This window comes from Corvus brachyrhynchos, unplaced genomic scaffold (genome assembly GCF_000691975.1).
Source record: "Corvus brachyrhynchos isolate BGI_N302 unplaced genomic scaffold, ASM69197v1 scaffold14, whole genome shotgun sequence".
NCBI classification, from domain to species: Eukaryota; Metazoa; Chordata; class Aves; order Passeriformes; family Corvidae; genus Corvus; species Corvus brachyrhynchos.
This window is the reverse complement of record NW_008239110.1, coordinates 10262691-10278039: the sequence shown is the minus strand read 5'-3', so window position 1 is coordinate 10278039 and position 15349 is coordinate 10262691.

The window sequence follows — 15349 nt, the reverse complement described above, 5'->3', positions numbered from 1 at the left end:
ATTCAAACAAAATACACTCAAAATTCAGTAACTTTTTTCAGTAAACAATGTTGTTCAAAGATTTTGAAGAAAAATTGGCATAATTATGCCTAGTTAAAAATTCTGAAAATGACTTCAAGTGTGGAGTAAAGTAGCACTTTTAAGACCTAAAGTCTGAGGGAAACACACTTTTAGAGGAGTTGCCTAGAGGTTTATGTTGTCTCTATTTAGAATACAGAATAAATTTCCCTCTCAAAATATAATATATTTAAGAAGATTTAGTATTTAAGATGGCAGAAATGGTCCTATATATAATTTTAAAAATTAAGCAATATTTTGATGGTTTAATTTTTTTTTTTCATATTCACAGTCTGGACACATAAAGAGAAGAGAAGACATCTGCCTTTAATAGCCAGCAAAGCAGCTAAACATTTCCTAATTCTATTTGGAAGTCTCTAAGTCAGATGCATGTTTAGTCATTGAAGTGACATTGATGAACTTAAACTACTGAAGCTAAATAAAACCCTTTGGAGTTAGAGTTTTCCATAACATAAAAAATCCACTCTTCAGCACATATCCTTCACTTTACCTAGTTGAGCAGTACTGAATCAAAATTAATTGTCTTTGAAATGCATACGCTTTACACCTTGAAGGCTAATCATTATCACTAAAAGAAATGTCCACAATATAATGAATAAACTCAAGATAGAATGAAAGAGTCTTTTTTTTCGTGTTCTCTGATTGTAATTTGGTATGCTAACATTAATCTGTGAAGAGACAGAAATCTTAGCCAAATAATGGAGAATTAGCTTTGTCTCAATTAGTAATTTACTATGTCACCTTGATAAAGTTGGAGAAACACATAATATACCTATTCTGCGGAAAACACAACAGAAGAAAAGTTACTGACAAAATGTGTGTTTTCTTTCAATCTTCTCTTCTAAAACCAAAAAAGTGTATTTATGATAAAAGACATCTTTAAGACAGCTTTGAAATCCTGTAGATATCTTCTCTCTAGTCTAATAAGCTAGCTTATGTCCCTGCTCTTCTGCAGCAGTGGGGATGGATTTGCCTGAGTTAGTGTGCCAACCACCCAGCTCCCACATAACAGAGAGGCACCACTGCCCACACGCAGCAAGGTGAAATGGAACTCGGAACTGAGGCAAGCCCCTATTTCAGTCCCCATGTTTTAGTGGAAGAAATTGCCATCTAAATATAATAGAAAGGCTCTCCTTTTAACTTACATTTCTTGTATGAGCAACATGGGACTCCTACTATTAAATATCAATCTGCAGGTCTTGTGAGGCTCACTGGAAGTGCATATTTTTAATCTTTGACAGTTGTTTAAACACACTAATATTTGTTATTGTCTGTTTCCAAATTTTATCTGGATACCACAAGAGGGGCAGAATTGGTGAACAGTTTGCAAAGTCATGATCCAAAACCTCCTGACTCTGGTAGAAATCTGACAGCAAAAAAAAAAAAAAAAAGATCTGCACTGGAGCAGAAACAACAGCAGTGAAGCTCTGCTTTAGCATGCCCCTGGGACTGCCAAGACCTTGCTCCAGGAAAAGTCCTGCAACTTGGTCAGCCAAAGGCATATGACCACCTGCCCTTATGAATGACAGTGATAGCCTGCTGCCAGCTTCGAGGATGACATAGCTGTCCAGGAAACAAACTTTGAGTAATCCATTACATGTTTGATGTTCTCTGGTTTATGGCACATGACTCACAAACTGCAGGGCTGGCATCATGGTGGGAATACTGCAGTTCCATGCATATGAGGGAAGGTTGCATGTACAGTGAATCAGGTGTGAGTGCACAACTCACATGGCAGGGCTTAAGTTGATAGGAAAAAAAGTACTAGAAAATAATACTAGCATTATATCTCCTGTTTCTTACTAATGGAATATTTCTGGTGAGTGAGCACAATAGGGAATGACTGCAGCTCTGGTGCTTGAAGCGTCGGTCTGGGGAATGCTGACATGCACATTCCCACACACAAGAACCCACCACTGAAGGAAGCACTGACAGTCTGCACATCACTGTTAAAGGATCTAGGGTACAACTGTATGGTTAGCTCTAGTCTCAGCACACATGTTGGGACAGCATATGGAAAAAGTCTCAAGCTGACATGCACTGAAGAGCCAGAGACAGCATTGTTATTCATTGCTGAAGTATGATAGTGTCCACAAAATAATAATATTCTCTATCTTCAGCCTGTGAAGTATCGCAGGAAAATCCTATTGTGAGTTCCACAGAGAAATAAAGACCAAGGTATATGGAAACTCAGGAGGAGACAGATTACAGGAAGATAATACTACACAAGTAACTAATGGGTTTTCCATTATGATAATGCAGCAACTTCAGCAGAAGAATAATTAGAGATAGATAAGCACAAGGAAGCCTATGGAGCAAATAAATTGAAGTTTTAAACAAATATTTCACTATGTGTGTCAGATTTTCATTCGGAAACCAACAGGAAAAGAAATAAGCAGTTTCCTGAAATGTAGCATTTTAGGGCTCAGTGAATAATCATACTGTTTCACAAAATCTGTAAATAAAGCCAGATTTTTTAAAATAGGGATTTTCCCCCCTATGTTCCTTTAGGAAATTATTTCTTTTAAACCAATTATTTTGTGAATATATTACCTTTTAAAAAGTCCATAGATGAGATATTAACTCTTAGTTTCCTGTCTTTTACTGAGTTTTGGTTGGTTTATTTGTTTCAATTGTGTACTTACTGTTCCAAGTATTACTTGTATGCTTACTTTATTGAAATATTAAAAAATCCTTGCTTTAGCTGCAGTTTCTCTTTCTCCAAGGCTCAGATATTAAATTGAAAAAATAATTAAACAAATCTATATCCCTTTTATACAGCCAGTGTATATGCATGGCAGGCCAGCAGCAACTTGGTGATATCAGCCCCAAAGAGGATATCCCTTTGAGCTCTTGAAGTAGAAGACTGTTTTCCAAAGGGGTCAGATGCTGCTTTATTGCTTATTCTGAGTAGGACTTTATTCAGTGAGTCATTCTAGTTAATTATGCTCACAGAATGATATTAATCAGCATGACTAACTGGATCATAACATGGCCTAAATTTCGCAGTCTTTACAGTGAAACTCAAAGATAACTAAATAGTTTTTCTTATAAATGCCTGATTGTCTTTACCAGTTTTATGTCATGACAAGTTCAAATTGTGTTACTGTGGGAATTTATTTTGGTTACCAGCTTAAAGCAGTAGCAATTACTATGTGTGTTTGTATGCTATGCTATCAGTTATACAAAAAGATTTTAGAGTATCTTATGATGACTTAGATTTTGAAACTGCTATTTTGTGAAACACTTATTTAAACTAAAACTGCTAGTAGCATGGCTTCCTTTTTCATTCCATGCTATTCTTCAGCTTAAGGGGAGTGGGATTTTTGGAGGTGCTAGAGATTATACTAGATCCCCCAGAATCCTTCCTTCCTTTCCAGACATGGCTTCAATTAAAAAATGAATTGTCCATTCAAGTGTGTCCATTCAAGTGTGTATGTACACAAGAAGCAGAAACACACTTGAAAGGTGTATTAAAGGAAAGGAAATCTGCAGGAGCAGGGTATGTGCCAAAAGGTAAGCTGTGGGGGAAGAAAACAAGCCTGGATAAATGGTGAGATTTCACTGGAACTCAGGGAGAAAAAATACCTTTGGAAGAAGGGGGAGGCATCTCAGGAAGAGTACAAGAATGTCATTACGTCATGTGAAGAGAAAATTAGAAAGGTGAAAGCTCAGCTAGAACTCAATATGGCAAACTCTGCTAATGCTATTAGAAATTGTTTTTATAAATACATTAATAACAAAAGAAGGAATAAAGAAAATCTTCACCCTTTATTGGATGTGAAGGGGAACATTGTGAGAAAGGGTGAGGAAAAGGCTGAGGTATTTAATGCCACTTTTGCCTCAGTCTTTAACAGAAAGACCAGTTATCCTCAGGGCAACTAGACACTGAGCTGGTAGACAGGGATGGGGAGCATCCAGGATGAAGTAGTCAGTGATAATTCTGGACCACTTATGAGAGGTGTCTCAGGGAGCTGGGGTTGTCTAGTCTGGAGAAAAGAAGGCTGGTGACCTTATTGCTCTTTACAACCACCTGAAAGGAGTTTGTAGAGACATGGGGATTGGTCTCATCTCCTGTATATAACTAGTGACAGGACAAGAGGGAATGACCTTGAGCTGTGCTAGGAGAGGTTTGGGTTGGACATCAGGAAAAATTTCTTTACTGAAAGTGTTGTCAAGCAACAACCTGGCTGCCCAGGGAAATGGTGGAGTTAGCATCCCAGGAAGTGTTCAGGAAATGATGGGATGTAATACTTAGTGCTATGGTTTAGTTCACATGGTGGTATTTGATTAAAGGCTGGGCTCAGTGATCTTGGAAGACTTTTTCAATCTTAATTATTCTGTGTTTCTATGATTCTGTTCTATATTTGTGTATATCAAATGAACAGCATACCCAGTTAATCTATCAGTGCACCTAAATCATGGCCCTTTGGATTACTGCTCTCAGGGAGTGAGGCTGTAGTCAGGCACAGTGTGCCATTGCAACTCAGGCAATTTAAGACGCTAAGATTCCATTTCCACCTACAAGGGTTTAACATTGACTCCCTTTCAGAGGTTACCTTCCCCTCAGCTATTCTGGAGTAACTGTCCATGTAATTATGCCATAAATCCAGTCCCATCAAAATAATACAGCTTAGGAAGCCCTATTAATATAAGTAAGGTATTGTGATTACTTGGACAGAACTAGGCTAGGTGCTACTTGTGCAGGTTTTTTTGCATATCTGAGGCCTGAGAAATCTTGAACATGTGACAAGCAATTGTTTGCTCCAGTTTAAATATAACCAGCAGAATTTTTGATGATGGGTTTACTTTCCCTTTTCTTTTTGTTTTTAATTTCACATTTCAAAGCTGCAAATACAGCACTTAATTCAGAAGGCTCTTAAGGTTTAACTAGCATCAACAAAGTGATTTGAAAATTTCAAATGAAGTTATAAAAAGTTACAGGAACAAAATTCATGTCATATGTGGTCTGTGAGTCTGACCAGCAAGAGCCTGCTCATGTAGAAGCACAATAACCAACCTTAGGGCTTCAGGACATTTATATATAGTTTGTGAGAACAACATCAACGTGTCAGGGCACTGCACAGCCCTGATGGGACATGGCAAGTCTGAAATTAAAAACATTTTAGCCATCATTACTGTTACAAAACAATCCATAAGCTCAGAAACCTTGCCATTATATGACTTTTAGCCTGACTCCTCGGGAAAGTTGGGCTCATACAATCATACCTCTGATCAATATCTGTACTTATATAGATCTTTCTTTCCTCCCTTAACTTTGAGATATGGCCAATATCAGTCAGGAGTAGAGATCTCTGAGGAAATTAAATATTTCATGAAAAGAGCTAGCCAGGCAAAGGAAAGAAATGTTATGCTTCTATGACTAAGACTCTTCCCAGTTCACCAAGCCTGAGAAATTATCACAGCCCCACTAAACTTACAGAACTAATCAGAGGAACAACTAATTCTCAAGAGATGAACTCAGGACAAGATGAGAACCAGAAGTACACATGTTATTTGGCACCAGGTATCTCACACTTCAGCCATGAGTTGCAAATCTTTCAGCTGCACAAAAATATTCAGTAGGATATGCAAGAACACTTACCCCACTTCATTGTTTCTTCTTTTCATTTTGATACCAGAAGCACATTGGGTGTGAGATCCAAAAGGGCCTTCATAGTGGCACTACAGCTTAAGACTTTCTATATCATATTTTTGATGTATTGTCCAACCATGGAGTACATTGCTCTTCTGCTCTGCTCTACAAATGTGTGGTATGTCACTCTTCTGCTCTGCTTTAAAAATTCACTGAAGTTTTTGATGAAGAAGAGGCATTGGGGTCCTTATCTCCACTTCTGGGAAAGTGACTGATGTAGACATATTAGTATGTCTGTAGAAGCTTTCTCTTCAGGCCTCTTCATTTCACCAGGCTCAAGTGACTTCTGAAAGCTAACAGAGTAGAAGATGATTCAGAGGAGAAGCAACCTGCAATTGATCTGCAAGAGTTGAAGCAGCCAGTGGCATTGCCAGAAGTAAAGCCAAGGTATGGGGAGACCTGGCTGGAGACCTGGTTCTTCCTCCAGAAAATTGTCCTATGATTCCTTTCTTTTCTTTTGTATAAATGAAATCTGAAAAGACACAAGCAATAGTACAGATGTTTTTAGGTGAGACTGCATCTCTAAATATTAGCTTTTAGGAGCCAGGAGAAGGAAATTATTAGTCTTTCTTTAAATATTTTGCCTAATTTCACTACTTTGCAGAATTTATTAATGCAAAAATAATAATATTTATTTGCTTCTCTAGCAACCAGTTTCCTTCCCCATTTCATCAAACCATTATTTTTGTTTCAGAGAATATTGTAATGGCTTTCTGAACAGTTGAGACATATGTTGTTAAGTAGATGTCCAAATTCATCTGTAATTTTTTTACCTCTCTTTTCCTTTCAAACATAATGTGGAGTCATTTTTACACACCTTGATAGCACAAAGTATTAACACAGGCTATTTTTATTAAGAAGTTGTGGAAAACTGTGTGGGATTTCTTTGGCAAAAATGCTTAGTCCAAATGTGGATGCCCTGACTGAAAGAGTAGTAACTCTGTGAAAAATTGCAGGAACACTGACAAATGAAACTTGTCACAATGCCCAAGAATTGGCACTTGTTAACAGTGAAAGAACATGATGTCTATCACTGCTTTCCACAACAAGGTTTACAAATGAATAGATTAATCACTGCTCATTTTAAAGGATTATTAAGGGTTTAATGAAATTGTCAGAACAGTGGAATACTCAGACTAGGGGAGACAATGATATTTTACATCCTGTATTAAAGGAACCATTATAAATGGTATTTAAAGGTGATTTTAGCTATAGACAATTATTGGCACAGTTGTTTTGGCTTTTTTAATTGATCATCTCCCACAGCTTCTTGCTTTGGATGAATTCATGTCAGGGCTATACCTAGGTAGCAAGATGCCTCATGCTTCAGCATGCTGACTTCTGCACATTAAACACATGAAATTCTGCTCAGTCAGGAACAAACAGTAAAAACACTAACTTGGTGTAAAATGATGTTTTTATCTGTTGCACTTTATATCTTCCTCTGTACACCTTGTGGAGCAGTCTGAAAGGATCACTGTGGGAAGGGCAATACATTTTAAAATGTCAAGATTACCTAAATTTAAGTCAGTTGTATGCCTGAAATTGTCAGGTAAATTTAAATTTTCTTTTTTCCTGTTAAGATTCTTGTTTTGTCTGATACGTATGTGTAGGCAAATGTAAGTAGCAACATGCATAAGTGTATTTAGGAACTAACTGTCCCCTGTTGAGCTGAATTTATCAACTGTTTGGAGAAAAGAGTTAAAACAGTAAGAATGGAGATGAGGATGGTAGATTCATTCAAGTGACCTTGCAGCTGGGAATGCCAAGGCCTGGAAAATAACAGTGTGGGAAACCCCTTATATTATGCCTATTGCTGTTTATTCTCTGTCTGTTTTGAGAAGTAGAATTTCTGGGTAGAGATAGTGCAGGTGTTTTTAGAGAATTGGAGGCACTCTCGTATACATGCTTGAGCTCCCTGTCTTGGGACAGAGAACATCAAAGCTCAGAGATCATAAAAAAACACAGGGAGATCACAGCATGGTGGAAAACTACAAAATGTGCTACTTAGTATTCATACACAAATTGCCTTAGCACTTTCCCAAATGGCATATTATTATTTAGAACATGCTGCAGTCAGACATAACAACTGTAGGGAAGAGACAGAGTCACTGACAGGTACATGAAGAAAAATATTTTTGGCAGACTTTATCAAGTCTGTGTTACAGCCTCACAGCAGCAGATGAGATCACAATGTGCTAATGTCTGCACAACTGATGATTTCCCATCTCACTTCCCTCCTCCCAGCACCTGACCTACTTTACATCACTTTACCCTGATGGGCTGTATAAAGCACTTGAAAGCCTTCAAACCATGGATATCTCGTAATGCTCCAGATACAAATCCTCAGTTATTACTGTCCATCAGTTATGTGCTAGAAACATCCCAGTGGCTGTTCACAGGCATAAATTATCAATCTGTGTCAGGCAACAGTTTTAGTACCAGAAGCACAGTACTGCTAAGGGAGTTACAGCTGTCCTGTACTATTAGTTGCAGATAAGAGTTTCAGCAAACACTTTAAGAAACTCTCTCTTCCTCTCTGGTTAGTATTCTCTGGGCTACTACTGCCCTCTAATAGAACATAAGAGATATTTTTATTGTACAGAGAAAGGCTACAGAATTCCTCACATAAACTATCAGTATAAAAGACTTATAAAAAAGAAATGTAGAAATAAACCACAGTGTTCTTAAACAACTAGTTTTAAAATATCAAAGAGTTAATCTGGCCAAAAGAATATGTACATAACCTTTATCTCTTATCAGTATAGAATAAGTGCCTCAAAATAGAAAATGTTATCAATAGAGAAAAAAAAGAAGATTGAGAAAAACTTTGGAAAATTATATGTGCCTTTTAGGAAGCTGAGTGTGGCAGATGATATAAATGCATAATTATAAACAACTATCTTCACAAAAATGTTGTGAAATGGTTAAAATATCGCACACAAGATACATTCAGAAAAAAAACCCCACCAAATTAAAAACCCATCAAGTGAATAGTTATTAGCTGCATTATGTTCCCTCCACTGCTTTACCCACAGGCATTGTACCATTATTGCAGTTATTGTATATCACAAATTACAGACCGTCTCCAATATTTGCTACCATAGAATTACAGCCTCAGGGAGTGCCAAGTTTTCTGCCATCAGCATTCAGGACACTACCTTTGTGAAGATAACAAGAGAAATCAAAGCAGGCAATCAACAATGTGGAAAAACTGCAGAGAATTACAGCATATAATATTCTACTTCCAAGCTATTATAAAAGCCAAGCCTATACTTACATGCTGTGGAGCCCCAGGCTCCTAAGAGCGCAGAGCCTGCAGCACGGCAGCGCACCTGAGGGTGCGCGCACAGGTGCGCGTGGTGGGCGTGCCTGCGCTCGCTTGGCGTTCCAAAGCTGCAGGGCCAAGGAGGACAGACATCAGTCTGGGGCTGGAAATCCTTGCTTCAGATACTAACCCATTCACACTCCCTATTTCTTTGTTGGGGTGGGTGAAATGTGGTCAACAGCTTTTGAGAGTGTATAATAGACTGAAGTGAGAGAGGGGGCTTAGTCTTTTCAGGGCCCTTGGAAACTCAGGATGGTAATTGACCCTGACTGAGTAAGACTGGCTCTTCAGTGCTGTTCTTACGGAAAATACTTCTGCATTTCTTTGCATGTACTGAATTTTGTAGAAGAGGGTGAAGACTTCCTAAAAATGTGCAGCTTCAGGCCAACATCTGTGTCAAAGATAAAGTCCATGGTCCTACATATGAATTTCTAAACACACAAATGAGTCCCAGTAGGAGAGAAGGGAAGAGAAGCTTTGGGTATTAAACAGAAAACTATTTTGGCTTACCAGTAAAAAACTTGGGGAAGGCTGGAGCAAAAGGGCTATTTTCCTAATGCCTTTATGCATCAAAATTTATTACTTCATCCAGCAGAGGTCATTTGAGAGTGTATCTAGTGAAGAAGATTACTACTTTGATGTAGAGTGTGTTTTCCTATGAAGCAAAAGACCAGAAGTCTAGGAAGCAGGAGAGAGTGAGCAGTAAGGTACTATGCAGAGATAGATACATAGTACTAGAAACCTGTTCCAGAGTTAGAATTAGCCTTTCATTTTTTCCTTTACTACTTTGTGTGTGGCAGATTTCATTAGAAAAGTATATAGTATATTTCTATACTTCAAGTCAATAAACAACTCTATTTTCTTGGTGTGTTCAGACTAAAAATTGTTGTGAGATACAGAGTGCATTTTTGCTTCCCCCAGAAGTGACGAGAAAAATTTATTTCTAATTTTTTCTGCTACTGTCACAGGCTACACTATTAAGAAAGCTGTTCTGGATAGTGGAATGAAAACAAGAAATATTCCCTCTCTGAAGGTAATGGTTGCTATTAAACTTAAAACCCCAGAGCAATGTAAAGGTCTAGAATGATAATGTAATATGATCACTTTGTCTCTTCAAATGACTTAGGACTGACTTTCATGTTTTCAAACAAACCCTGATTTTTTTTTCAATATCTGCCACATTACTATGCTTTGGAAAACTGCATACCTTACTGTCCAAGCCTCTGACTTGTAATTTATGTCTCACTACCTGTGAGTGGAATTCAAGCGCCTTTACGTTAGGTACAGGTGTCTATTCATGAATTACACAGATTTATCTTGACATTCCACTCCTTCCTTTATTCTCAAAGCTCATTTAATGTTTAAATACATCTGTAAAATCACAATGCAAGATTTTATATACTGCTTATGGAGACAACTTGGCTTCTGAAGTGCGGCATGTTGGATATATGGAAGTACTGATCACCTAGGTATTGATTAACACTCTCTAAAAGGAGCATAGTTATTTGAATTGCTGACACTTAAGGTTCACACTTGACAAGGAGGATTTTAACATTAACAGGCACCTGCATCTGTATGAAATTTCTTATGTACAACAGTGTTTTTGTTAATTTGTCAGGCTTCATAAGGAATGATTCTTTTGCTGGAGTTTTGCTTCTTTCCTAATATTTCACAAAAAAACCCCAATCAGCTCCTCTCTGATTCATGTGAAAAGCTAAATCAGCCATTTTATTTCCTAGATTACAACTAATTTGGACTCAGTAGGCTCAGATCCTTATTTCATATGATATACAATTAACGTTCATTAACAAAACACCAGGAACAGAATATGTGGTTTGGTTTCTGAAACCAATGGCAGTTTTTCCATAAATTCCTAAGCATCACAATTTTTACTGCTACTCTAGTGAATGTTGTTGAGTGCCTCCCTGAACATCATGACACAGTTTCACAGCACAGCATGGAACATTAGGCAGAATCCACCTGTTTGGCCCACTTGTTCCTGCAAGACTGAATGACTTGACAGGAGGAAAGACTGAACTGTGTTTGATTGCAAATTAATATGCTTAGCTCCAGGATATGATGCCCCTGATTGAGATCACCTGGAATGATGACAATTCCAGCTCATTTCTTTAGTGGAACTTCTTTTCGGATTTCAGTCTGTGATTAGCAACTTCTGTGCTGTGTTCCAAGTCCTCCTTTCTGAAGGTAATTTTGGTGAATTTTGGCATCTCTTTGTTGTAAATAAAATTTGGTCAAACATTTTCTCACCGGGAAGCAAAAGCTGAAGTAGCAATGTGCCAAAATTACATTACATCACATCTAAGGGGTAAGGCACTCAAGTACAGTCATAAACAAGGTGGAAAACACTTCTGAAGCAGAGGAACAGAAGGTTTTCTGAGATTCTTGATTTAAGTTCAGGTTTATGGAGTTTCATAACCTTATGGAGAGCAAAAATCCAGACATCTTCAGCTATTTACTCTTATACTACATTTCCTATGGTGTTGTAGTTCTGGCTTCGGGGGAGAAGTAAACGCTGCATTTTCAGTGTTTGCATAGGAATCCTTCGAACTTTTTTTCTGCAATCCTAACAGTCAGAGTTGCAGGATACCATACTTTATCAGTGGAGTTATGCAAGAGGAAGCCATCATGACTTTCTACTCTGGAATTGATAACAAGACTAAGAATCAAGGAAGCAGGTCTTCTACCTCTGGTGCCCATGCACTGAATAATAATAGTTGCAATTCTAAACTAACTACTTATTTTATAGTACTTTTAACAGCTTAATGTTGAAAAACATATTGGTCCAAAAGAGCTTCTTCTCTTTTTATTTGAAAGAAAACAAAAAAACCCAAACCAAACCAAACCAAACCAACAAAAAAACCAAAAAAAACCCAAAAAAAAACAAAAAAACCCCAAAAAAACAAAAAAAAACAAACCAAAAACCCTTAATCTCTGTCTTTTTTTTTAATGTCTTTTTGTTTGGCTTTTATCCCAATCTTTCACTACTGGAAACTTGGCAGGTAGCAAAACAGGGCAACTGTAAATGCAAAATTAATTTCTTAGGTATATGTAAAAAAATTGTGGCATCATGTCTGAAATGGGCTGGTATGTAAATAGAAACTATTTTTGACATTCTGTTGGTCCTGGACAACAGTTTAGCAATAAACAAACACAGTAGCCAAATTTACTTAAGTCATCCATTTTATCAACCGTCTTTTAAAGAAAAAAAGAAACAGACAAACCAAAACCTTTAATAAGAGCAATAGCTTATTAGAACCAGAAAACATTTATTGTTACAAATAGGGTAGCTAAAAGAAAATTACGTACTGACTTCTATAGCATTGCAGCACTCAGGTACAATAAAACCGATGAGCCCATATAATACAATTTATGGAACTAAGGTGAATTCAATTTATTTGAATATGCTCAGTTATGTTTTTGTTTATTCCCATAGCAGATGTTTAATTTACAAACCAGGCAATTACTACAGCTCTTCCAAACAAATAAGAACAGATTAGTCAAACGTTCACATCAGTTTTTATGTTTATCATTAGTTTTATGATGCATCATGAATATTCAGTGTTAAGAAAAAACTCTCATAATGATACCTAGAATACCTTAAAATTATGTTTTTCATCTCCAAATGGTGTCTCGCTCTGTTTGAAAACACTGCTAATGTCTGTTACTATGAGCAGAGCTTAAATGTTAATAGGGATTGATCAAATATCTTCCTGATGCTTTCAAATAGATTAGTTTTGCATTCACAATACTTTAGTATGGATGGGACCAACTTTGGTATATATTTTTTACAGAAATAAAGGAATTTTGGTTTGTATTTCAGAGAGGATTCTGGAGACTGAAGTGTTTTGTTTTTTTTAACAAGACAAAGCAAACCTACCAAAAACCCTCAAACACCTCTCACAAGCCAAATATCTGCCTAGGCATTTGCCTTGAAGTTTCACGTAAAATCAGTGTTATCCAACTGCCCTTTGGCTTACATCATGTTTCCTGGAATATATCCCATGGTAGAAGGAAATCATTCTATCAGCAGAGATGCCATGTTGCATTCTGCATGCATATTATAAACACAGACTGGCTATTACTTAGCTGTTTTGTGTTGTTTGGGTTTTGTTTCATTTTGTTTCATTTTGGCTAAACTGACTGGGATGTCATAAATAAAAACAGAGTGTCTGTCTATCATGGAAGGTGTGTGTAACATACACATGTGTATGAGACAGGTCTAAGAAAAAAGGTATCCCCTTTCTCATTTTCTTTAAATGAATTGCAGTCTGCTGAGTCTTATGTTAGAAGAACAGAAAATAAGCCTCAGTTTCTTATCCAAATTCTTATAATACATAAGTCACTTCAGTTTGCCAAAATTTTAACTCTTTTCATTGAATGAAAAGCTAAGAGAAGGTTTTAGGGTTAGATATATTTATTCAGATCAATTATTGTTGAATAGTCTCAGTAAGAACATACTTTGTAGTGCAAGATGGATGAAGTGCTGTAAAAGATTTAATTGGAAAACAAGTATCTATTGTTAAAGGCGATCGTATTGCAAAAAATTTGTCTTTACCCACTTGACAACAAGACTCTGTTGACAACAACACTCTGGGCAAAATCAGAATAAATCAAAATAACACCTGCCTGCTGTTCCTTAGTTACAGTACAAATTCAATTAGAAACTTGAACTGTCAAACTAGTTTCAGACAAACTTGTGTAGCATTGTTATTTAGCTTTCAGATCTGTAATATTACGGATTCTTTGAATGTTAAAATTATAATTTTTGTTATTTTCTTATCTCCCAGGTTCTAAGAAGAAATTCTAACACCCTTGCCACTTCAAAAATATAAACAAAATGGTGCTTTCTGCATCAGAAGCACTGGAACAGGCTGCCCAAGGGAGTGGTTCATACCTCCCTGGAGGTATTTAAAAGACATGTAGATGTGGGACTTCGGGGACACGGTTTTGTGGTGGTCTTGGCAGTGTTGGGTTCATGGTTGGACTTGAAGATATTAAAGATCTTTTCAAACCTAAATTATTGTAAAAGTTTATGATTTACCCAATGCACCTTGAGCATAACTGCACCACACAGAATTTGTAGATCGTTCTGGAGCAAATATAGTTGGTTGAAATGATTTTCTTGTTTGAACTAAAACCTGAGGATTTCCAGGACAACAAACTCCTGAACACTGAAACCTTCCTCCATCCTCTTCCAAAAGTTCCAACAAATATTGATTCTCAGTTTCACAGAGAATTTCATAGCAAGGAAGGTATCTTAATAATATATCACAATGTTGAGCTGCAGATCTGGAACATTAGACCATGTTATGAAAATAGCCATAACATCAAAAAGGAGGAACTGTGCTGATAAACTAGTGCATGTAACTATTGGATTTCCTCTGGAACAAAGCAAACCACTCTAATGAGAAACAGTTTGTTGGCAATGTGATTTCAGTAAGTAGTATAGTACATTTACATCAGAGAGCATGCTTTTTGAGAGTAAGTATGTATTATACTGCATGGGAAAAACATACACAGGCATACTGGCAGATGTGAACATGTACAGAAGAACATAAGAACACAGACAAAAATCACAACACAAATAATGCCAAGTCACTTTCTGAGGCTGAACTGGGAAGAATAAGCATTGATCAGCAACTTTGTTCCACAACTCTCTGCTAATTATTCTAATACTACAACCTCTCCCCTAGTTTCAACCTGTTTCCATGGTATCTGAGCCTCTGAACACTATAAAAATGATCAATTACTTAGGATGTCTTAATGAAAAAAATGCAGAGGTTGCAAAGGTAAGCACTGCAGTCAAGAAATTAACAGCCGAGTTTGCTTGCACAATTTTAACTCTTGCCCTTTATGAATATATATTATAGCCCTTTACCTGCAGATTGCTTCTCAGAGTATTTCACATGTTCCTCCAGGTTGTATATTTAAGTCTTCTGATAATGGGCTATCCATTGAATAAGCTATTTTTGTTTAGGCATTTAGGCAACATAACTTTGACAGGAATGCATTATTTTAGCATTTCAGCAGCTGTTTCTGGAACAAATACCATTAGCAATGTAACTGTTAGCACTTTTCTTTCAATGTAGCTAGTTTTGTTGGTTTTTTCTGTGATTTGTTTTTCTTTTCTGTGAGTTTTCTTCCTCTTAGGACTTTATATATCTCCATTAAAGCACTGAACTGGGTTATATTCACAAATCTTTTTTCTTTAACTATTTATTCACAGATTTAGCTGTGTGATTCTGTCAATGTTATGGTCAGAGGTA